The sequence below is a fragment of the Pan troglodytes genome, chromosome 3 (assembly GCF_028858775.2).
Source record: "Pan troglodytes isolate AG18354 chromosome 3, NHGRI_mPanTro3-v2.0_pri, whole genome shotgun sequence".
Lineage (NCBI taxonomy): Eukaryota > Metazoa > Chordata > Mammalia > Primates > Hominidae > Pan > Pan troglodytes.
Window position 1 is genome coordinate 5354791 of NC_072401.2, and position 22887 is coordinate 5377677.

The 22887-nt window shown below is 45.5% G+C and overlaps 1 long non-coding RNA gene across 1 annotated transcript in view; it reads left to right on the forward strand.

Moving 5' to 3' along the window:
- LOC104005966 (uncharacterized) overlaps window positions 1-4606 on the forward strand; it is a 111791-nt gene extending 107185 nt beyond the window's left edge. The window contains exon 7 of the long non-coding RNA XR_010156408.1: window positions 2454-4606. This is a non-coding gene — a long non-coding RNA (uncharacterized LOC104005966). The remainder of the gene's footprint in view (window positions 1-2453) is intronic.
- Window positions 4607-22887: the final 18281 nt, after the last annotated feature.

Sequence of the window (22887 nt, forward strand, 5' to 3'; positions counted from 1 at the left end):
GGTACACAAGCAGAGCTGGGAGATGGATGGAGGAAGAGGATCTGAAGGGGCTGCATGCCTGCTTCCAGACCCAGAGGCTGAGACCTGCGTCTCCTTCTTGGACATCATCAGCTGCCCTGCGGTCATTTCTGGCTACAGAGCTAATGCAGAGTTCCTTCAGCTTGAGCTGATTTCAGCGAGGTTTCTTTCTGTCCCTCACAAATGAAAGAGTCTGACCAATACAGCATCCAGCAGAGTGCTCGGCGCGGAGCTGGAGTTCTTACAGCAGTTACTTTGTTTTTAGAGACAGGGCCTCCTTCTGTCACGGAGGCTGGAGTGCAGTGGAGCGATCTTAGCTCACTGCAGCCTCAACCTCATGGGCTTAAGTCATCCTCTTGCCTCAGGAGGATCTGGGACTACAGGAGTAGCTGGGACTACAGGGGCTCACCACCACACCCAGCTAACTTAGTTACTTTTCTTGGATGATTTTCTATTTGTGTGAATCCTCAGTGCTGGTCATCAAATATGTTCAGTTCTTTCTCTCCTGGTCCCAGGCCAGGATTGAGTTTCCCCGTCCCCTTGAAGTTACATACAGCAACATACGTTATTTTATACAAAGTGACGTAAGAGAAAGTGATGGGTTTACTTCCAGGCAGCAGCTGTAAGAGCCTGTGCTTCCTTTTCTACATGCTCTATGATGCTATTGCTTTCTCTCTGCCATGGGACCACCCAAGTTTTGCTTGGGCTTTGCTTTTGGGCAGAGATTATGAAAAGCAATTCATGTGGTTGATGCTCTATCAGCCTCAAACTGCGGTGGAGAAGACCCAGAGTGATGTCCCAGACAATCTGTGGTAAGGACTAGGAGTTGTTTGTTACAGCAGTGTAATCTAGCCCATCCTGACTGTGGCAGGCAGAATTCTACAATGACCCCTGTATTAGTTCATTCTCACACTACCATAAAGAAATACCTGAGACTAGGTAATTTATAAAGAAAAGAGGTTTAATTGGCTTATGGTTCGGTAAGCTATACAGGAAGCATGACGCTGCCATCTGCTCAGCCTCAGGAAACTTACAACCTGGTGGAAGGCAAAGGGGGAGCCAGCACATCACATGGCCGGAACAAGAGGCAGGAGGTGCCACACACTTTTAAACAACCGGGTCTCAGGAGAACTCACTATCATGATGACAACATCAAGGGAGATGGTGCTAAACCATTCAGGAGAAACCATCCCCATGATCCAATCACCTTCCACCAGTCCCCACCTCCAACACTAGGGATTACAATTGAACATGAGATTTGGGTAGAGACACAGATCCTAACCATATCATCCCCAATGACCCTTGCAGAACCCCCTCCACTGAGTTGGGGGTAGGCCTATGAATAGGATGAGATCTCTCCTGTGGTTAGGTTAGTTACATGGCAAAGGGATCTTGCAGTAGTAATAACGGTCACTTGATCAAAAGAGAGATAAGCCAGGTGATCCTAATGCAATCACACGAACCCTTTTAAAACAGTAAGTGTTGCAGGCTGGGAGCAGACGAGGGAGTCAGAGAAATTTCAGGTGTGGAAAACATTCAACCCAATGTTGCTGGCTTGACAGTGGAGGGAGACACAAGAGAACGGATGCTGGTGGCCCTCAGAAGTAGACAGTGGCCCCTGATTGACACCAGCAAGGAAATGGGAACCTGAGACCTAGGGCTGTAAGCAATGGGGCTCTGTTAACAATCTGACACAACCAGGAAAAGTCTGCTAACAACCCATACAGCCTGGAAGCCGGTCCTCCCCGACGGCTCCTGCAGACGAACCCAGGCTGGCCGACACCTTGATTTTGGCCTTGTGAGAGCCAGAGCAGGGAACTCAGCAGACTCCCACCCAGGCGCCCATCTCCAGAGCTGCAAGCTGATAAATGGTATTGTTTAAGCCTTCAAGTTGGTGGTCATTTGTTACACAGTAATGTGGTTAGATTTTGTGTTCCCGCCCAAATCTCATCTTGAATTGTAATCCCCATAATCTTCACGTGTCAAGGAAGAGACCAGGTGGAGGTAATTGAATTATGGGAGTGGTTTCCCCATGCTATTCTCATGATAGTGAATGAGTTTTCATGAGATCTGATGGTTTTATAAGGGGCTCTTCCCGCTTTGCTCAGCACTTTCTTTTCTGTGTCCTTGTGAAGAAAGTGCCTTGCTTCCCCTTCACCTTCCACCATGATGGTTAAGTTTCCTGAGGTCTTCCCAGCCATGCTGAACTGTGAGTCAATGAAACCTCTTTCCTTTATAAATTACCCAGTCTTGATCAGTTCTTTATAGCAGTGTGAAAATGGACTAATACACACAGCAACTCATTAGAAAACCAATACATGGACTAATGCATATTATTCGAGGTTATTCACTGAGGTTGATGATTTTTCAAGCTAGTAACACATGTGCCATATTACCCATGCTGCCTTCTAAGGATGTGTCAATTTCTTTATCAGATTTGGGATTTCCTGATAGCAGGAGCTGAGCTGGTCATCTCCGGATCCCCCAGACCTAGCATGGATACCGAATGGAATACTTTTAGAAGATGTGAGTAGCACCTGGTAACATTGTGAAGTTGATGAAACTTTTCTGCCATGCTGTCATATCCTGGCATGATAGTCTGGGTGCCGGGAAACGAACAATAGCTAATGTGGATACAGTGTGAGCTGGGTGTCTGGTGCTTGGGGCACTAGGCACTTTAACCAAAGCAATCCTCATAAAAACCTTACAAGGTAGGAGTTGGTATTATCACAGCCTCAATTCACAGAAGAGGAACCAGAGGGTGGGAAGTTAAGTAACTTGCTCAAGGTCATACCATTAATTAATAGTGGAGCCCAGGTTCAAACCTAGACAGCTAGGTTCAATCTGTGTTCCCAACCACCACATCTTCCTGCCACTTAAGACGAGGGACTCAATACATATTCACTGAAGGCAAGAAGGAAAAAAAGTAATTTACATGAATGCTAACAAGCTGTATTAGGTTCTCCTAAGAAAAAGAATGTGTGTATGTATAGACACATGCACACACACACACATCTATACATATACATGGAGAGAGAGAGAGAAGGCTGATTTTAAGTAATTGAGTCAATTAAATAATTGATTTTAAATAACTGTGGAAGCTCAGCAAATCCAAATTTTGCAAGGCAGACTGACAGGCTGGAGACCCAGGGGAGAGGTGATGTTGAAGCTCTAGTCCAAAGGTTATCCAGAGGCTGAATTTTCTTGCTCTTGGTGGGTCTCAGACTTTTTCTGAGCCTTCAACTGATTGGACGAGGCCCACCCACATGATGGAGTGTCATCTGCTTTATTTAAAATGTACTGATTTAAATGTTCATCTCACGTTAAAAACCCCTTCACAGAAACATCTGGAATAATGCTTGACCAAATACCTGAGTACAGACTGTGACCCAGTCAAGCTGACACATGAAATTAACCATCACACTGTCGGACTCTGGGCAAGGGCCTCACTTATCTTTGAACTTTACTTTCCTTGGAAAATGAGGGATGACTTTATTTAGAGGGTTTGAGGTCAGTCTGGGCAACATAGTAAGCCATCATCTCTGGTATAAAAAAACAAAACTTAGCTGGGTATGGTGGCATGTGCCTGTGGTCCTAGCTACTGGGGAGGCTGAGGCGGGAGGATCACCTGACTCCAAGAGGTCGAGGCTGGAGTGAGCAGTGATCACATCACTGCACTCCAGTCTAGGAGACTCTGTCTCCAAAAAAAAAAAAGATAAATATGTTTGGAGTCTGTTCTCCATTATAAATTTGGTGATTCATCGCTTTTAAGGGGCCAATCATGAGAATGCCAAGTCCTCTTTGCACAGGGACGTAAGAAGCTGCACGTTACAGAGGCCCAAATGTGGGTTCATGGGCAGGTCGGGGTCCCACTTAGCAGGCCTGTGATATCAAGAAGGTGCTTGACACCACGGCCTCAGTCCCCTCCTCAGATCCCTCACCCAGTTGTGGGTGTGAGGATTTAAGTGGAGGCCCAGTTTCAGACAGAGTGGCTGCTCACTCAAGGCTGGTCGCTCTCCCCAGATCTGTGTCTATAGAGCACTTAGAAAATTCCCCAACTGGGAACAGATACCACCTTGCATTACAGACTGTATGTTTTTTACCCTTTGTTTTGCTAATAGAATGCTGAATGATTCACCAGGCAGACTTTTTAAAACAAATTAACAGAACTGACTTAGCTAAACAAATACGTTTTTTGTATCAGTTGCATATACAACGATATATAGGTCCTTTGAAATTAGAACTTGAGACTAGTAGCCAGTTATGACTCCTGAGCTCCTAGAAAGAAAAAAAAAGAAAACCTGGCTGGGCGCAGTGGCTCACACCTGTAATCCCAGCACTTTGGAAGGCCAAGACAGGCGGATCGCTTGAGGTCAGGAGTTCGAGAGCAGTCTGGACAACGTGGTGAAACCCTGTCTCTACTAAAATACAAAAATTAGCCGGGCGTGGTGGTGCACAACTGTAGTCCCAGCTACTCAGGAGGCTGAGGTGGGAGAATTGCTTCAACCCGGGAGGCGGAGGTTGCAGGCAGTTAGCCGAGATTGTGCCATTGCACTCCAGCCTGGACGGCAAAGCAAGACTCCATCTCAAAAAAAAAAAAAAAAAAAAAAAAAAAGAAGAAAGAGAAAGAAAAGAAAAAAAACCCTAAACTGCATTTTCCATCTTTAATGATTTCTGTTATAATGAAAGATGACCAGTTTCTAGAGCTATATTATTTTCCCCCATACCTATGAAAAAAATTTTTATTGTAGTAAAATATGCATAATATAAAATTTATCATTTTGACAATTTTTACAATTTGGTCTTAAATACATTCACATTGTTGTACAACCATCACCACCATCTACCTCTAGAACTTTCTCATCTTCCCAAACTGAAACTGTCCCCATTAAACACTAACTCCCCACTCCTCGCTCCCTCCAGACCCTGGCAACCACCCTTCTATTTTCTGTCCTTTAGAGGCCCAGTTTGATTTAAAGGTTTAAACTCAAACCAGACAGTTGAACTCTCTGAGCTCGCAGACCAGCTCTTTCCCTTCCCAGCTGTGTGACTTTATCTCCTTTCTTCATCTATAAAATGGAGGCTACACTTTTACCTCTCACATGGGGCTGAGAGAGGATTAAATGGTCAATATTTCCAAAGGCCCGAGGCTACTGCTGGTGTAAGGTAAGTACTGGAGATTTGCTATTATTATTTATGTAACTTCCAGCCCCACAAACACAGTCCCCAACCACCAAACACCCCACACACTAGCCTATAAGGGCCCCAGGGTCAGCGGCCTCATGGAAGGAAGAGAACGCTGGCGGAATGAGGGAATGAATGATGCCCTTGATTGCCTTTCCACTTACAACATGGTAGGTGATATGGCGTCCACAGCTGCAGCACGGTCACCATAAACAAGCATTTCCCCAGCTGGGCCATGGCCCGTGGAAACCCTGCTTCTCCCTCCAGGTTCCTGTGGACTCCAGCTTCTGGGAAGGTAAGGCTTCCTCCCTCGGGAAGCATTTTGAGTGTTTTGGCCTGTGTCCTTTCAGGAAGCCCCGTAGCCAACACACACCCCAGGGCAGGAAGTGGGCGAGAACAACTTAAACCTTGGACAGAAAGCAATTCAGAAACTGGCTCAGCCTCTTCTCGTTGCTGGCACGGCAAGCAGTGTTAAGTGTGAGCAATTTTTTTTTGTTTTGTTTTGAATTTGAATGGTTCCTTTTTCTCCTTCATGAGGAGGCCATGGTTTCTGAGAGTGGGGCTTGCATGTGGCAAAGAATAAGGACGGCAAGAAGGGCGGAAGCACCCCTGAGCACTGCAGCCGCTACTTCCAGTGCACTCTGTTTACAACCGCCCTGGGAGACGAGAAGAAAACCCCCAGATTATACTTGAAACGCCGAGGCTGGAAGAGGTAGACAAGATGTGGCAAAGTCACACAGCTGCCAACTGATGGGCTGGCCTGCTGGATCCCAGAGCCAACATTCTTTGTGGTAGGGGAGGTGTCTAAACCATCTTTTTTTGCTGGGGACATGCAAATACATGGAAACTCACACCGGCTGTGTACTTCTCACAAACTTTCAAAAGGTGTTTTGTGAATTGAGCTAAATTCACTGCTGTGCAGGAGATGTGAGGCCCTAAACATGGTATAAAATTCTGTAATGGACACTTTGCAAAAGAAGAAGAAAAGGGAAAAAAGCAGATTGAGAAATGTCACATACGTTTCCAGGCGGGGACATAGGTTTCATGCTGTTACACAGCTTTCCTAATTCCATTTCACCTAGCTGGAGCTTTGGACTCTTATGTAAAGTTCCTTATTCATTTGTTCAGCAGAGATTTATTAAGCAGCCACTGCGACTCTTGCAACTACAGAATTAGTCTTTTGAAAAATGAACCAGAAAATGTATGGAAATTAATCCTGCCTTTCTCACCAAACACGCTGTAGTGATAACCTCTCTCATACGTGGGCGTCAAATGTTTACAAAACTTGTGCCTTCCATCTGTCACTTTCCTGCGGGCCGCTGGGCCTCTGCACACACAGTTCCCCTGCCTGCAGCACTCCAAAAATATTCTATGTGCTCCCCTCCCTACAAATATTTGATGAAGGAATAGCAGAAAGAACACATTCTTTCCATGGTTTATATAAGCACCACACTCCTGCCAGGGCTATCTGTCTCAGCTTTTTCCTTTTCACGATGAATAGTACCACAGTTTGTGCCTGATGCTCTGCAGAAATTGATCTTAACACTTAAAAACAACTTTGCCTGTTGGGTACATGTCAGATGTTTTACAGAGTAATCTTCACGTTTTCCTGCTTGAGCGATATATTCAGACATCCCCACACTCATTCAGCTGATGGGAATGTTGGTCTCAGCCCTTGAACAAATCAATCAGGTAGGCTGGAGGGGCATCTTGGATTCTTCTCCAGGCTCCATCGTCAGACACTGGTTCAAAATGAATGTTCATGGCAGCCTGGTCATAGAAGTCCTGGGGTAATGTCAGTAGCACTTGATTTACTGGGCTTTTCCCTGCTGGGATCTGCTCCCGGCCACTCCACTGGCCATCAACGACTTCCTTTGAATGGTGGTAACAATGCATTTTCACGGTTAGATGTAGATTTTGTCCTGGAGTCCCAGAAGTACCTCCCTGATGTCTGGAAACCTGTGCCCCATGGATTGGCTCCAATGGGGAGGTATTTTAGAGGAATGTGGAGCCCTGCAGGCCTTGGCTCGATATGCTTGGTCCAGCCACTTACCAGCAACAGAACTTCAGAACCACGTTGCTTCATAGCATCATGAAGTTGTTACGCACCACACACCTTTTCCTTTTCATTTTATCCCCAGCACCTGGCAGTGCCTGTTGCATAGTCTGCATGTACATTCATTGAAGACATGAATCTGTGAATCAACTTCTTAGCCTTATTCTCACATATTATAATGGAAAAATAATCTTCTAGCTTGAGTAAATGATTAAGAAGATGTTTGCAACATGCTTAATTATAGAGCTCGACACATAGTAATTGCTCAATGAGTGGGTAATGGGCTGGCATATCACACAGCAGGAGAGGCAGGAGGGATGAAAGGGGGACGATATGCTCGACTATGCCTGGCTCCTGAATATTTTGGGTGAAGACCCCCACCCACACATGTGCCTGCACCTCACCATAGGCTGCCCAAAGTGCTGCCCTGGCAGGTGAGGCACTCTGCTCTTTGTCAGAGTCAGGGATTAGGATGGAGTCGCTTCCAGATGAGGAGATGGTGGAGACTGACATTGGAGGCTGGGCGATGGACTTCCCAGCAGAGATGTGCATGCATACTCAACGAGCTGAAGGATCTTTTTAAACATTCGTATTCAAAGTCTGTACAATTAGAATGTATTTTCATCAGAAATGCAAATTAAAGGATCTGTAAATTTTTTTTTTTTTTTTTTTTGAGGGACGAAGTCTCGCTGTCGCCCAGGCTGGAGTGCAGTGGCGTGATCTCGGCTCACTGCAACCTCTGCCTCCCGGGTTCAAGTGATTCTCCTGCCTCAGCCTCTTGAGTAGCTGGGATTACAGGCGCCCGCCACCCCACCCGGCTAATTTTTGTATTTTTAGTAGAAACAGAGTTTCACCATGTTGTTCAGGCTGGTTTTGAACTCCTGGCCTCAGGTGATCCACCGGCCTCGGCCTCCCAAAGTGCTGGGATTACAGGCGTGAGCCATCGTGCCTGGCTAAAAAAAAACTTTAATGCTTTTTTATCTATGCTTTCAAAAAGTGTAACTTCATTACCTTTAACAAATACCACTCCTGCCTAGCTCAAAGTTTGTGTAAAGAGAGAATAATACTATAGATGTGAAACCAATCTGAAAGCTGCTGGGTGCGGTGTGCACGGGGACTATGCTTGTTTTGTCCCCCACTGAGTACCCAGCACTGAGCATAGCCCTGACATGTAGTAGGTGCTCCGTGAATACTGGCTGGAAAAAATGCTTCAGTCATCACATTTGCACTGGAAATCATCATCCTCGACACAGCAGGCCCCTTTTGGTTCTGATTATGCAAATTGGGTCCAGGTGTCTCTCTGAAGTCAGAAAATAAACTCCACATTGCAGGCCAGAGTAGAAAATGCTGCCGTTTCTTGCTGAGTCATCAAGGAGGCCTGAGAAGTTAAGATTAGGTTCTGCCAGCAACAGTTCACATGTAGCTAGAAGGAACTAAAGCTTGTGTCACTGGTATATTGAGGCAAAAGCTTCCAAAATTCCACTTGAAACACTGTTTTATAATTACATATTAAATACCAAGGCAAGGGTGGATTTTTTTTTTTTTTTTTCGAGGTGGAGTCTTGCTCTGTCATCCAGGCTGGAGTGCCGTGGCGTGATCTTGGCTCACTGCAACCTCCACCTCCTGGGTTCAAGCAATTCTCCTGCCTCAGCCTCCCAAGTAGCTGAGATTACAGGCGCCCACCACCACACCCGGCTAATTTTTGTATTTTTAGTAGAGACAGGGTTTCACCATGTTGGCCAGGCTGGTCTTGAACTCCTGACCTCGTGATCTGCCCACCTCAGCCTCCCAAAGTGCTGGGATTATAGGCGTGAGACACTGTGCCCGGCCAAGGGTGGAATTTAAAATTGCACACAACAGCTCTCTGGCAAGAGTGTGGATGCATCCTGTGGAAACTGGCATTTTTGAGGGTCTGGAGCAGGGTGTCTGAGCTATTGACCCTATTGACACTTTGGGAGGGATATTTATTTGTTGTGGGTGGCTGTCTAGTGCACTGTAGGATGCTGAACAGCATCCCTGGTTTCTATCCACCAGGGCCAGTAGCACCACTTCACGCCATCCTAGTCACGACAATCAAAAATGTCCCCAGACATTGCCAAATGTTTCCTGGGTGGGGGATCACCCCTGTTGAGAAGTACTGGGCAACAGCAATATTTCTCATGCTAACAAATCAGCACCCATTCATTTTTATTAAGCCCCTGGTAGGCGGCAAACACTCTATTGGGTACTTTGATTCAAAGCTCACAGATAGGAAAAATGGTCCCCACTTTACAAATGAAGAAGCTGAAAGAAAGTAACTTGTTCAAGTTGAGTGATTGAATAAATTAATGAATGTCTGACAGCTAGTGTGGTCTTGGTCACAACCAGCTCTTCTGGTTCCCTAGCTGGAACCCTGAGCCCTCCAGAACTGATTCACTGCTAATAAATATCAATTACTCTACAGATAAAGGAAGTGAATTTGGACTGAGGGTGCCTGGAGGACTCTGAGAAAGGGCTCTGACAAATGAACTTCCCCAAAGCAAACCCTCTTTCCCGTCTGTGTTAAAGTTGGTGAAGATAAAGATGGTTTTCTAGATAGTGGCTCTGGGGACACACTGAAGACTCAAAGATTAAAATGTCACCATGTTTCAGCCTGTTTCAGCTTCTACTCAGCTATGACACTGCTTTTATTTACCACTGCACTGTTTTCTTCATTGGGCTGTGAGGGTGGGCATGGGGACCTGTTATTCATTTCTGTTCCTGCTGGTGCCTGGCATGTAATGGGCACATGTTTGTTGGGTGAATGAGTGGATAACTGAAGGGACAGAAGGGGGAGGGAGTGTGTGTTACCTCTCTTTGCTCCCTGTAAGCCCTCCCCACCCGTCCATCCTTGCTTTGCCAGACCCTTGGCTAAGAAAATGCCAGCCAACACTGTGTTCTCAAGTGACTCTCAGTTCTTAGAAACAAAATGATGGAATTTCAGTATTGGAAAAATGCTTAGACATGACCTCATCCCTACCCAAGCTGGTTCATGAATCATCCCCATAAAATTCCTGGCATGCCAATTAAAACCATTCAGCTGTTCATTCATTCTTTCATTTTGCTGAACATTTGTTAGGTACCTATATCGTTCTGGAGGTAAGGAAGGATGACGATGACAATGATGACCTTGGCCTCAACGAGTCTGCATTTGTTTAGATATGGATTAAGCTGATGAACCAAAGGAATCCCCAAATTCAAAACATAGTCATGCATTGCTTAATGACGGGGATACATTCTGAGAAACGTGTGTCGGGCAATTTCAGCATTGTGCAAACATTGCTGCACAAAGCATAGAGAATACTTACACAGCCCTAGGTGGTGAAGCCTACTATATGCCTAGGCTGCATGGTCTAGCCTACTGCTACTAGGCTACAAACCTGTGCAGCATGCTACTGTACTGAACACCATAGGCAACTGTAACACAATGCATTTGTTAACACAAAGTATTCGTGTATCTAAATCTATCTAAATACAGAAAAGGGACTATAAAAATAAGGTATAAAATAAACAATAATAAACTTGGATAGCGTACTTACAATGAATGGAGCTTGCAGGACTGGAGAGTTGCTCTGGATGAGTGAGTAACTGGTGAGTGAATGGGAAGGCCTAGGACATGACTGTATTATACTTTAGATTTCAGAAACTCTGTACACTTTGGCTACACTCAATTTATAAAAACATATTTTCTTTCTTTAATAATAAATTAGCCTTAACTTACTATAACTTTTTTTACTTTATGAACTTTTTAATATTTTTAAACTTTTTGACTCTTTTGTAATAACATAGCATAAAACACAAACATACTGTACAGCTATACAAAATTTCTTTCTTTCTTTCTTTCTTTTTTTTGAGATGGGATCTTACTCTGTTGCCCAGGCTGGAGTGCAGTGGCATGATCATAGCTCACAGCAGTCTCCAACTCCTAGGCTCAAGTAATCTTCCCACTTCAGCCTTCTGAATAGCTGGGATGGCAGGCATATGCCATCATGCCCAGATATATACATATTTTTTGTATTTTTGGTAGAGATGGGGTCTTGCTATGTCACTCAGGCTGGTCTTAAACTCCCAGACTCAAGTGATCCTTCTGTGTACCTCAGCCTTCCAAAGTATTGGGATTACAGGCACGAGGCACCACACTTGGCCACTTTCTGTCTTTATAACCTGAATCTATAAGCGTTTTTCTACTTAAAAATTTCTTTAGAACTTTGTGTTAAAAACTAAGACACAAATACACACATTAGCCTAGGTCTCACAGGGTCGGGATCATCAATTTCTGCTTCCACATCTTGCTCACTGGACAGTCTTAGGGGCAGTGACATGCATGGAGCTGTCATCTCCTAGGATAACAATGCCTTCTTCTAGAATCCCTCCTGGGGGACCTGCCTGAGGCTGCATCATAACTAACTTTTTTCTGCATAAATAGGAGGCACACATTTTAAAATAATGATAAAAGTATAGTAAGTACATAAACTTTTAACATATTTATTATCATTATCAGGTGTTATGTACTGTATGTAATTCTATGTGCTAAATTCTATGATTGACAGTGCAAGGAGGTGTGTTTACACCAGTACCACTGCAAACACGTGAGGAATGCATTGTGCTACGAAGTCATGATGGCTGCCATGTCACCAGGAAATAGGAATGTTGAGCTCTGTGATAATCTTATTGTACATGTGGTCCATTGCTGCCCAAAATGTCATGATGCTGCACACGACTGTTAAGTGGTATCACCAAGACAGTGTCTATCCTCTCTTAACAGTCCAGAGGCAGTAGGCGGTCCAGGTCAGGTAGGCCATTCTGCTACATGAGGCTGTCCCAGACCACGGCTACTTCCTTCTGGTTGCTCTGCTACTCCCTGGAGTGCCGTCCTCCTCAGCAGGTCTTCAGGTGGTCATCACAGCCTGCAGGAGTGGTAGGAGATGCGGTCGGTGCATATGTCATTTCTCACATCCTGTTGGCTGGAACTTAATTCCATGGCCACTCCCACCTGCAAAGGCAATTGGAACACCTAGTCCCTAGCCCCGTGGCCATGTGCTCAGCTAACAGTGGAGGTGTATGTTCTATTTGTAAAAAGAAAGAAGGGGTAAGTGGATACCATGAACAAGTAGGTGTCTCTGCCACACTGCCCAACTCCTTCATTTTTTTCAGTTTACAGATGGGGAAAATGAGGCCTATAGAAGGGAAGTGACTTCTCTCAGTGCACATGATGAGGCAGTGGCAGTAGATTTTTTTTTTTTTTTTTTTTTTTTTTTTTTTTTTTTAGACGAAGTCTCGCTGTGTAGCCAGGCTGGAGAGCAGTGGCATGATCTTGGCTCACTGCAACCTCCGCCTCCTGGGTTCAAGCAATTCTCCTACCTCAGCTTCCTGAGTAGCTGGGATTACAGGTGAGTGCCACCATGCCCAGCTAATTTTTGTATTTTTAGTAGAGACAGGGTTTCACCATGTTGGCCAGGATGGTCTCAATTGCTTGACCTTGTAATCTGCCCTCCTTGGCCTCTGAAAGTGCTGGGATTACAGGTGCCACTGCGCCCAGCCAAGCAGTGGAACTTTTAAGGCCTGTCTCCTGCCCTGTAGGCCACACACTGGCTACCTCAATATAGTCAGATGTTGCTTCACCATGGGACATGGTCTGAGATATGCGTTGTCACCACACGCCAAGATGGTACAGTTGACTACATGCCCAGGCTATGTGGTGTAGCCAATAGCTCCTAGGCTACAAACCTGTGCAGCATGAATACCCTAGGTAATTGTAACACATTGGCAAGTATTTGTGTATGCATACACAGAAAAGGTGCAGAAAAATACAGTAGTCTCATCTCATGGGGCCACTGTTGGGTGTGCGGCCCATCCTTGATGGAGACGTCGTTATGTGTCATGTGACTGTGTCTAGTGCCTTTTAGTAAGTCATTGTTATCACTTCTGCTACGTGTGGTTCCTGCTTTCTGAAAGAGGAGTCTCTTCTCGTTGATAGAAACGACTCTTTACATCACTGCTTCTGAGTCCTTTTCTTCAGGGAAATGGGTGGGTTCATGGAGCCTTTTAAAGAGCTGTGACAGATTTTGACTCTCTTCCTATAAAAATAACCAAATATGTGCAAGCAGACAACACACGCACACACACACAAGTTCAAGTACAGTTTCAGAGTGTTCATGACGACTCCCTTAAGCCCCTAAGAATCCCTATAAACCCAGGCAAGAATACAATGAAATACATTGCACGGATGTTGCGTTTGGCAGCTACGGAGCCTTCCTTCTGACCCAGCCTGGTTCACATTACAGCTAGAATTCTCCACAAACACTTAATTTGAGGTCACCATGGAGCTACTATGCAAATTATTTTAATGTAAGAACAAGAAGCTCAGAATTGCTGGGCTACCAAGTTCCCAACTATGAAAATGCCTCTAGGGAAGTTTTATAATGCCAAGAAATGCAGACACTCTACATTAGTAGCAATTTATGGACCCCTATTTTGAGTGAGCACTCAACGCACACACACGCACACATAAAGACTCTTAACAATAAAAGACTGCTCTTGAAGTTATTATTTTTAAGTCATTATGGATAATTTGCTATCTGAGTGAGATGACTTTCAACAACAGAACTGGATGTGCAAACTATTTCTTATCTTGGTGTGCCACAAAACAGCCTTTATCTTTTTTTTTTTTCTTTACAATGCACAATGCTGCCAAACAGAACATATTGAAATTGAGTGCAAGCAGACGGTATTTACTCTAAGCAAACCAGACTCAAGTTTTAAATAAAATAGGCTTAACATAAACGATAACAAAATCTGATATAGCAGACTCTACAAAATGGCTTGGCACAGAAAACGCCCTGCTCCAGGGAATCACATTAGCTTCTACAGCACGATCGTGTTACATAAAATTAAATGTTACGGCTTTAGGGTTTATGGCTCCAAATGCAAGTATGGTGATTACTTGATTGTGTTCTCAGCAATAGGAATAGCAGCCACAAGACTCTACTCATGTACATGTAAGTCAGAAAAAGAATCCCAGTTCATATTTCTGTGCCTACATTTGGGATTTGAGAAGTAACAAGAGTCATGTGCTCAACCCCTTGTTAGAGCCACAGGAGAACTTCTAAACCATAATTTCCATGATCTCTCCATAGTCTACGTTCTGGGAAAGCCAAGCAGACTCAGCACATATAAGTAGTTGGTTTATATTTTATTGTTTTGCACATAATTAGAAGAACTTTATAAAACTTCATCCATCTGTGAGCCAGGCAAGAGGGCAAGACCTGGAGCCGACTTCATCTGGAGCACAGCTGACCCCCAAGTTCCGCCATTCTCTCTTGAGGAGACTGGATGACACTTAACATAGTGTAGGAAGTAGAAGGAACGTACTTACTTCAAAATAATTCTTCCAGACCGTGTCAGTGTTAGGTGACAAATTCCATCAGCCATGAAGAGCCATGGCTCGCATTTCTCGGGGCTTGCACCCTCAGCTGTCTGCTAAGGAGACCAAAGGGGAGCGAGGTAGAGTTTCACTTGTCATCCTTTGCATACCTGGAGGCTTCCTGATTGAAAATGAACCTTGCAGGGGAATGGGAGGAAGTCCAGTTTAGGGTGGCCAGGTTAAATGCATGATCCCGTCCCTGACAAAAAGCAATAGAGTAGCCAATAGCTCCTAGGCTACAAACCTGTGCAGCATGAATACCCTAGGCAGTACCTGAGTCTTCACTCAGATACCAGGAGGAGAAGGGAGCTCTTATCTGTTTTCTTTTAGTAGCAGGCTTTCGATTCCAAATGTTCATTGAGTCTCCCTTGTCTCAATCCTTTCCAATAATACCTGGAAAATTTCTTTCTGTGGATATTAGAGCTCTACTTGCAAGAGTTAAGAACTGGACTATTTGGAATGACAATGCATACATTTACTTAGTTTTCAAGCATATTTATTATGTATTATTCTGAACAGTGCATATAGTTTTGCTTATATCTCTCATAAATCTAGCTATATGTCTCATAGTCCTTGCAACAAATAATTCCTTTATATAGGACTGGACACCCAGAACACCTGTAAAGCTCCTGCTCTGCTTCCATGATATCTTAGCAGCCTGCTCTCTTAGGAGGTGGTGCATATACTTACTCCAGGCCAGGAGGGCCGTTTTGCTACATGAGGTTGTCCCAGACCATGGCTACTTCCATCTGGTTCCTCTGCTACTCCTCGGAGTGCTGTCCTCTCCAGCAGGGCTTCAGGCGGGCATCACAGCCTACAGGGGCGGAAGGAGAAGCAGTCGGTGCACACGGCATTTCTCACATCCTGTTGGCTGGAACTTAGTCCCATGGCCACTCCCACCTGCAAAGGCAGTTGGAACATGTAGTCCTTATCCCAGTAGGGCTACCTGTCTTCTCGGGCTCCCAGCCCAGTGTCTGACACATAACACAAGCTCAGGGCATGTTGGCTGAAGGAAGAAATGAGAGTAAGGAAGCCTTTCCCAGGCAGCAGTCCAGCCATTGCCTCCACATAGGTTTTTATCAGGTCCGTTTCTTGAGTTGTCTTCATGGCCAATAACAAACACGCACTGATGGTTTACAATTTACCAGGTGCTGGTAATCCTTCTAGGCATTTAATTCTCACAGCAGGTATTCTCGGAGGCAGGTATTCCTTCGCCAAAGGCAGTTGATCCAGCTCTCTCTCAAGCCCTGCCTCTGCGAGGGCTCTTCCTTCCCATCCCTTTCTGTCTAAGCTGGCTGCCTTCTCCATCTCCCCGGCCTCTTCCTGTTGGAGTCCTAGGGTTGATCCTTGCATCTCCAAGAAAACCTCCTCCAATCTCAGGGCCTTAAACATCATCAATATGCTCAGGACTCCCAAATTGTAATTCCTATTGTCAACTTCGCTCCTAAACCTCAGACACATCTGCCCAGGGACTGCTACACACCCACCACAGACCCTTTAAATTTAACATGTCCCAGAGGGGACTCCCAATCTCCTCCTTCCCTCCCTTCGCCCTGCCACACCAAAACACAGGGATCCAGCCCCACCCTCAGCCTCCCCTGTCTTCATCCTTCCAGTTGTTCAAGCCAAAAGCTTTGAGCCATCTTTGACTCATCTTTTTCCTTCCTCCTTCAACCAACCACCAGGAAATCCGTTTAGGTTTTCCTCTATTCAAAATATGTTCAGGACTGTTTGGGCATGCCGGCTCATGCCTGTCATTTTGGCACTCTGGGAGGCCCAAAGCTGGAGGATTGCTTGAGTCCAGGAGTTTGAGAGCAGCCTGGGCAACACAGTGAGACCCCTGTCTCTACAAACTTAAAATAAAAAGTCAGCCAGGTGTGGTGGTACACACCTGTGGTACCAGCTACTCAGGAAGCTGAGGTGAGAGGATCTCTTGATCCTGGGAGGCTGAGGCTGCAGTGAGCCATGATTGTGCCACTGCACTCCAGCCTCAGTGACAGAGTGAGATCCTCTCTCAAAACAAACACAACCAAAAAACCAAAAGCCCAAAATATGTCCAGGACTAGCCACTTCTCCCTACCACCCCAACCCCCAATGTGCTGATGCCACCAGCATCTCTTGCCTAGCAGTAGTCTCAAAGCCAGTTTTCCCCTTCATACCTTTGCCTTGCCTCAGTCTACTCTCAGCAGAGTTGGAGGGGCCCTTTAAAAAGATGTCTGTCATACTGCCCTGTTCAGAGCCCTCCAGTGTGTGCCCATTTAATTCAGAAGAAAGCCCCAAGTCTTTGAGCTACCTGCCAGGCTCTGCCTGAGCGGGCTCTGTACCTCTCATCTCTTTCATCTGCTCCATCTTCTGCTTCACACATTCTAGCCTCTGTGGCCCCCTGCAGTTCCCAGAGGAAGTCATGTGCCCTCCTGCCTTGGGGTTTTTGCACTGGCTGCTTCCTCTGTCTGCGATACTTTCATTCCTGACATCTGTGCAGCCAACTTCCTCACTGCCTTTTAGAGTTCCTTCTGGTGTCAGCTCAGTGAAGCTTCCCTGACCACTCTGCTTAAAAGTCCAGAGGCGGTTTGATAGAAATAGTATTGAATCTATAGATTACTTTGGGCAGTATGGCCATTTTTATGATATTGATTCTTCCTATCCATGATGATGGAAGGTTTTTCCATTTGTTTGTGTCCTCTCTTACTTCCTTGAGCAGTGGTTTGTAGTTCTTCTTGAAGAGATCCTTCATATCCCTTGTTAACTGTATTCCTAGGTACTCTTTGTAGCGATTGTGAATGGGAGTTAATTCATGATTTAGCTTTCTGTGTGCCTATTGTTGGTGTAAAGGAATGCTTACGAATTTTGCACATTGATTTTGTATCCCGAGACTTTGCTGAAGTTGCTTATCAGCTTAAGGAGTTTTGGGGCTGAGATGATGGGGTTTTCTAAATATAGAATCATGTCATCTGCAAGCAGAGACAATTTGACTTCCTCTCTTCCTATTTGAATACTCCTTATGTCTTTCTCTTGCCTGATTGCCCTGGCCAGAACTTCCAACACTATGTTGAATAGGAGTTGAGAGCTGTTTCCATCAAACTACCATTAACATTCTTCACAGAATTAGAAAAAACTACTTTAAATATCATATGACATCAAAGAAGACCCTGTATGGCCAAGACAGTCATAAGCAAAAAGAATAAAGCTGGAGACATCATACTACCTGACTTCAAACTATACTACAAGGCTACAGTAACCAAAACAGCATGGTACTGGTACCAAAACAGACATATAGATATCAATGGAACAGAAGAAAGACCACAGAAATAACGCCACACATCTACAACCACCTAATTTTCGACAAACCTGACAAAAACAAGCAATGGGGAAAGGATCTCCTATTCAATAAATGGTGCTGGGAAAAGTGGCTAGCTATATGCAGAAAATTGCAACTGGACTCCTTCCATATACCTTATACAAAAATTAACTCAAGATGGATTAAAGACTTAAATGTAAAATCCAAAACTATAAAAACCCTAGAAGAAAACATAGGCTATACCATTCAGGACATAAGCATGCGCAAAGATTTCACGGCTAAAACAACAAAAGGAATTGCAACAAAAGCCAAAATTGACAAATGGGATCTAATTAAACTAGCATCAGAGTGAACAGTCAACCTACAGAATAGGAGAACATTTTTGCAATCTACCCATCTGATAAAAGTCTAATATCCAGAATTTATAAGGAACTTAAATAAATTTACAAGAATAAAACAAACAACCACATAAAAAGTGGGCAAAGGATATGAACCGACACTTCTCAAAAGAAGACATTTATGCAGCCATCAAACACATGAAAAAAAGCTCAACATCAATGCTCGTTAGAGAAATGCAAATCAAAACCACAATGAGATACCATCTCACACCAGTCAGAACGGTGATTATTAAAAAGTCAAGAAACAATAGATGCTGGTGAGGCTGTGGAGAAACAGGAGCACTTTTACCCTGTTGGTGAGAATGTAAATTAGTTCAACCATTGTGGAAGACAGTATGGTGATTTCTCAAGGATCTAGAGTGAGAAATACCATTTGACCTAGCAGTCAAATTATTGGGTATATACCCAAAGGAATATAAATCATTCTACTATAAGGACACATGCACACATATGTTTACTGCAGCACTGTTTACAATAGCAAAATTGTGGAACCAACCCAAATGCCCAACAATGATAAATGGGATAAAGAAAATGTGGTACATATACACCATGGAATGCTATGCAGCCATAAAAAGGAATGAGATCATGTCCTTTGCAGGGACATGGATGAAGCTGGAAGTCATCATTCTCAGCAAACTAACACAGAAACAGAAAACTAAACACCACATGTTCTCACTCATAAGTGGGAGCTGAACAATGAGAACACACGGACACAGGAAAAAGAACAACATACACCAGGGCCTGTTGGGGGGTGGGGGATGAGGGGAGGGAACCTAGAGGAGGGGTCAATAGGTGCAGCAAACCACCACGGCACATGTCTACTTATGTAACAAACTGACACATTCTGCACATGTATCCCGGAACCTAAAGTAAAATAAAATAAAAGTCCAGAGGTCTGATTGATGGTTAATAGAGAGGGGCATCTCACAATGTTTCTCACAAAATCTCCATTTCAACACATCTGAAACCATCATTCACTCATTCCATCAATGTATATTTGTGAGGCGTCAACTCTGTACCAGTGCTGAGCAAGACCCTGGGGGCACACAGCCCTGGCTGCCCTGCAGGGCTCCTGGATGACAGGAAAGCCGGGTAGAAATCAGGGAGCAGTGCCAGGTGGTGAGTCAACGCATGACCTGGAGACAGGAGCTTTGCCACTGGGTAGATGTAGGGGTTGAACAGTGGCCCCCAATAAAACATGTTGAAGTCCTAACCCCTGGAACTGTATGTGTGATCTTATCTGGGAAAACAGTCTTTGCAAATGGTTAAAGATCTTGAGAAGAGATCGTGCTGGGATTATCAGGGTGGGCCCTCAATCCAGTAAGTGTCTTTTCAAGAGACAGAGAAGAAATGACACAGGGAGAGAGGAGGTGGCCATGTGAAGATGGTGGCAGAGACCAGAATTCTCCAGCCTCCACCCAAGGAATGTTTGGAGCCACCAGATGCTGGAAGAAGCATGGAGACTCTGGAGATTGATTTTGACTTCTGGCCTCCAGAATGGTGAGGGAATAATGTTCTGTGTTTTTTTTTTTTTTACTTGTTTGTATTTTGAGACAAAGTCTCACTCTGTTGCCAGGCTGGAGTGCAGTGACGCAATTTTGGCTCACGGCAACCTCCACCTCCCAGGTTCAAGACATTCTCCTGCCTCAGCCTCCCGAGTAGCTGGGATTACAGGCACATACCACCATGCCTGGCTAATTTTTTTTTTTTTTTTTTTTTTTTGAGATGGAGTCTCACTGTTGTTGCCCGGGCTGGAGTGCGATGGCGCGATCTTGGCTCACTGCAACTCTCTGCAGGTTTCAGCAGTTCTCCTGCCTCAGCCTCCCGAGTAGCTGAGGTCACAGGTGCCTGCCACCACGCCTGGCTAATATTTGTATTTTTAGTAGAGATGGGGTTTCACCGTGTTGGCCAAGCTGGTCTCGAACTCCTGACCTTAGGTGATCCACCCACCTTGGCCTCCCAAAGTTCTGGGATTACAGGTGTGAGCCACCGTGCCTGGCCTAATTTTTGTATTTTTAGTAGAGACAGGGTTTCACCATGTTGGCCAGTCTCGAACTCCTGACCTCAAGTGATCCTCCCACCTAGGCCTCCCAAAGCGCTGGGATTATAGGCGTGAAACACCACACCTGGCCAGTTTCTGCATTTAAATCTTAGGTCTTTGCACTTCTCAACCATTTGAGTTGGCTTAGCCTATTTGTGCCCCAGTCTCCTCCAGAGTGGGGATGGTGACACACCTACCTCTCAGGGTTGCTGTGAGGATGAAAAAATCCATGCAGAGCGCTTGAAGTACCAGAGTCAGGCATATTCTCTATGGATGGGGAGCAGAGGAGTGAAGGGGTTGCTGGAGGTCCTAGTACCCTGCAAAGAGTTAGCACAGAGCTGGACATGCAGAGTTCTCAATACACATGCACGCTGTCACTGAACACTGCACTGCAAGACTAATTCCAGCCGCGTGGAACATCTCCCAGCATCTGCAAAGTGTCCCACTCTCTAGGCCTGGAGAACTTTGCACCAGTAGCCTCCTTTCTTCTTCCGACCCGGTTGATTCCTTGCCCTTCCAGTCTCAGCTCCAGCACCCTCTCTGGCCAATGCCTTCTTTTCTTTTGTTTTTTTTTTTGAGACGGAGTCTCACTCTGTCACCCAGGTTGGAGTGCAGTGGCACAATCTCAGCTCACTGCAACCTCCGCCTCCCAGGTTCAAGGGATTCTCCCACCTCAGCCTCCCGAGTAGCCGGGATTACAGGTGGGTGACATTTCTGTCATGCGTGTCCTTGTGAAGAGACCACCAAACAGGCTTTGTGTGAGCAATAAAGCTTTTTAATCACCTCAGTGCAGGCGGGCTGAGTCCGAAAAGAGAGTCAGCGAAGAGAGATATGGGTGGGGCAGTTTTATAGGATTTGGGTAGGTTATGGAAAATTAAAAGTCAAAGGGGTTGTTCTCTGGGGGGCAGGGGCGAGGGTCACAAGGTGCTCAGTCGGGAGCTTCTGAGCCAGGAGAATGAATTTCACAAGGTAATGTCATCAGTTAAGGCAGGAACAGGCCATTTTCACTTCTTTTGTGATTCTTCAGTTGCTTCAGGCCATCTGGATGTATATGTGCAGGTCACAGGGGTTATGATGGCTTAGCTTGGGCTCAGAGGCCTGGCAATCACACCCAGCTAAGTTTTGTTTTTTTAGTACAGATGGGGTTTCTCCATATTGGCCAGGCTAGTCTCAAACTCTTGACTTCAGGTGATCCACCCGCCTCAGCCTCCCAAAGTGCTGGGATTACAGGTGTGAGCCCCCACGCCCAGCCTAGCACGATATCAGTATATTCCTCATAACAATGTTAGAAAGGGAAAGTACTCTTATTAGCACCATCTGGACTCAGATGAAGAAACTGAGTCCAGAACAGGTTAAGTAATTTATCCAAGTTAACTGGCTAATGAGGGGCAAAGCAGAATGAAACCTGGGTAGAATGAGCTCAGAGCCCATGCCTGTCCACATTCCGCCCTATGCTTCTTGAGCTAGGGGCCAGCTCTGTGTTCAGGGCATTGCCTGCTGCACACTGGCCACTCAGTGTATGCTTGTTGCTGGAATGAAAGGCCAGAAATATTTATTCATCATTTATTATATGCCGGGCACTGTTGCCTGCTTTTATAAATATTACCTGATATAATTCTCACAGCCAACCCAAGGAGTTAACATCAATCAGCCCACTTTGCAGATGAGAACTCCAAGGTGGGACACATTGCCAGTAAATGGTAGAGCCAGCTGTGGGTCATGGTGGCTGGGCCTGCCTCAGACCTTCTCAGTTCTTTCCCACTGCCTTTAGGAGATTTTTTGTTTTGTTTTGTTTTTTTCTGTATTAGGCTCCCCGGCTTCCCTCACCCTTCCCCCAAGAAAAAGAAAGAAGGGGAGAGAACTGGAGAGAGAGACCAGGTAGGGGACGGGGACTGGGGGACGAGATAGGATGGAGAGACTCACAAAAACCCCCCTGCTTTCTATCAAAGCACGGACAGTGGTTCCAGGCGCCCAGCAGATGGCAGGATGTGGCCAAAGATTCCCTGCAGTCCCGGAGAGCTGGGCCCGCAGGACTGCAAGGCAGGGGGACCTGCCTGTCACTCAGGGAGCGTCCTGGGAACCCGCGCTCGCCCCACATGTCTTGGGGCGCATCTGCCGCACCCCTTACTCAGGCACCCGCAACTGTGGCGCGTATCTCCCGATCCAGGCTCCCGCCGCAGGAGCCCAGGGACCCTGATGCTAGCCTCGCCCCTAAATCGGACGCCGATGCCGCCCGATTTTGGGGGAATCCCGAGACTCATGCCCAGCCATTCCCAGGGAGAATGGTTTGGGGCAAACTATGGCTGTCTGAGGCCTCAGTTTCCCCATGTGCAATGAAGGGGTCAGATTAGTATCTAATCTTAAGGGGTCAGAAATTATCTAAACAGATACTTTCATTCATTAAACACTGAGAAAAACCTTAAGAGGAACAGCGTCGGTTGGAGAGCCAGC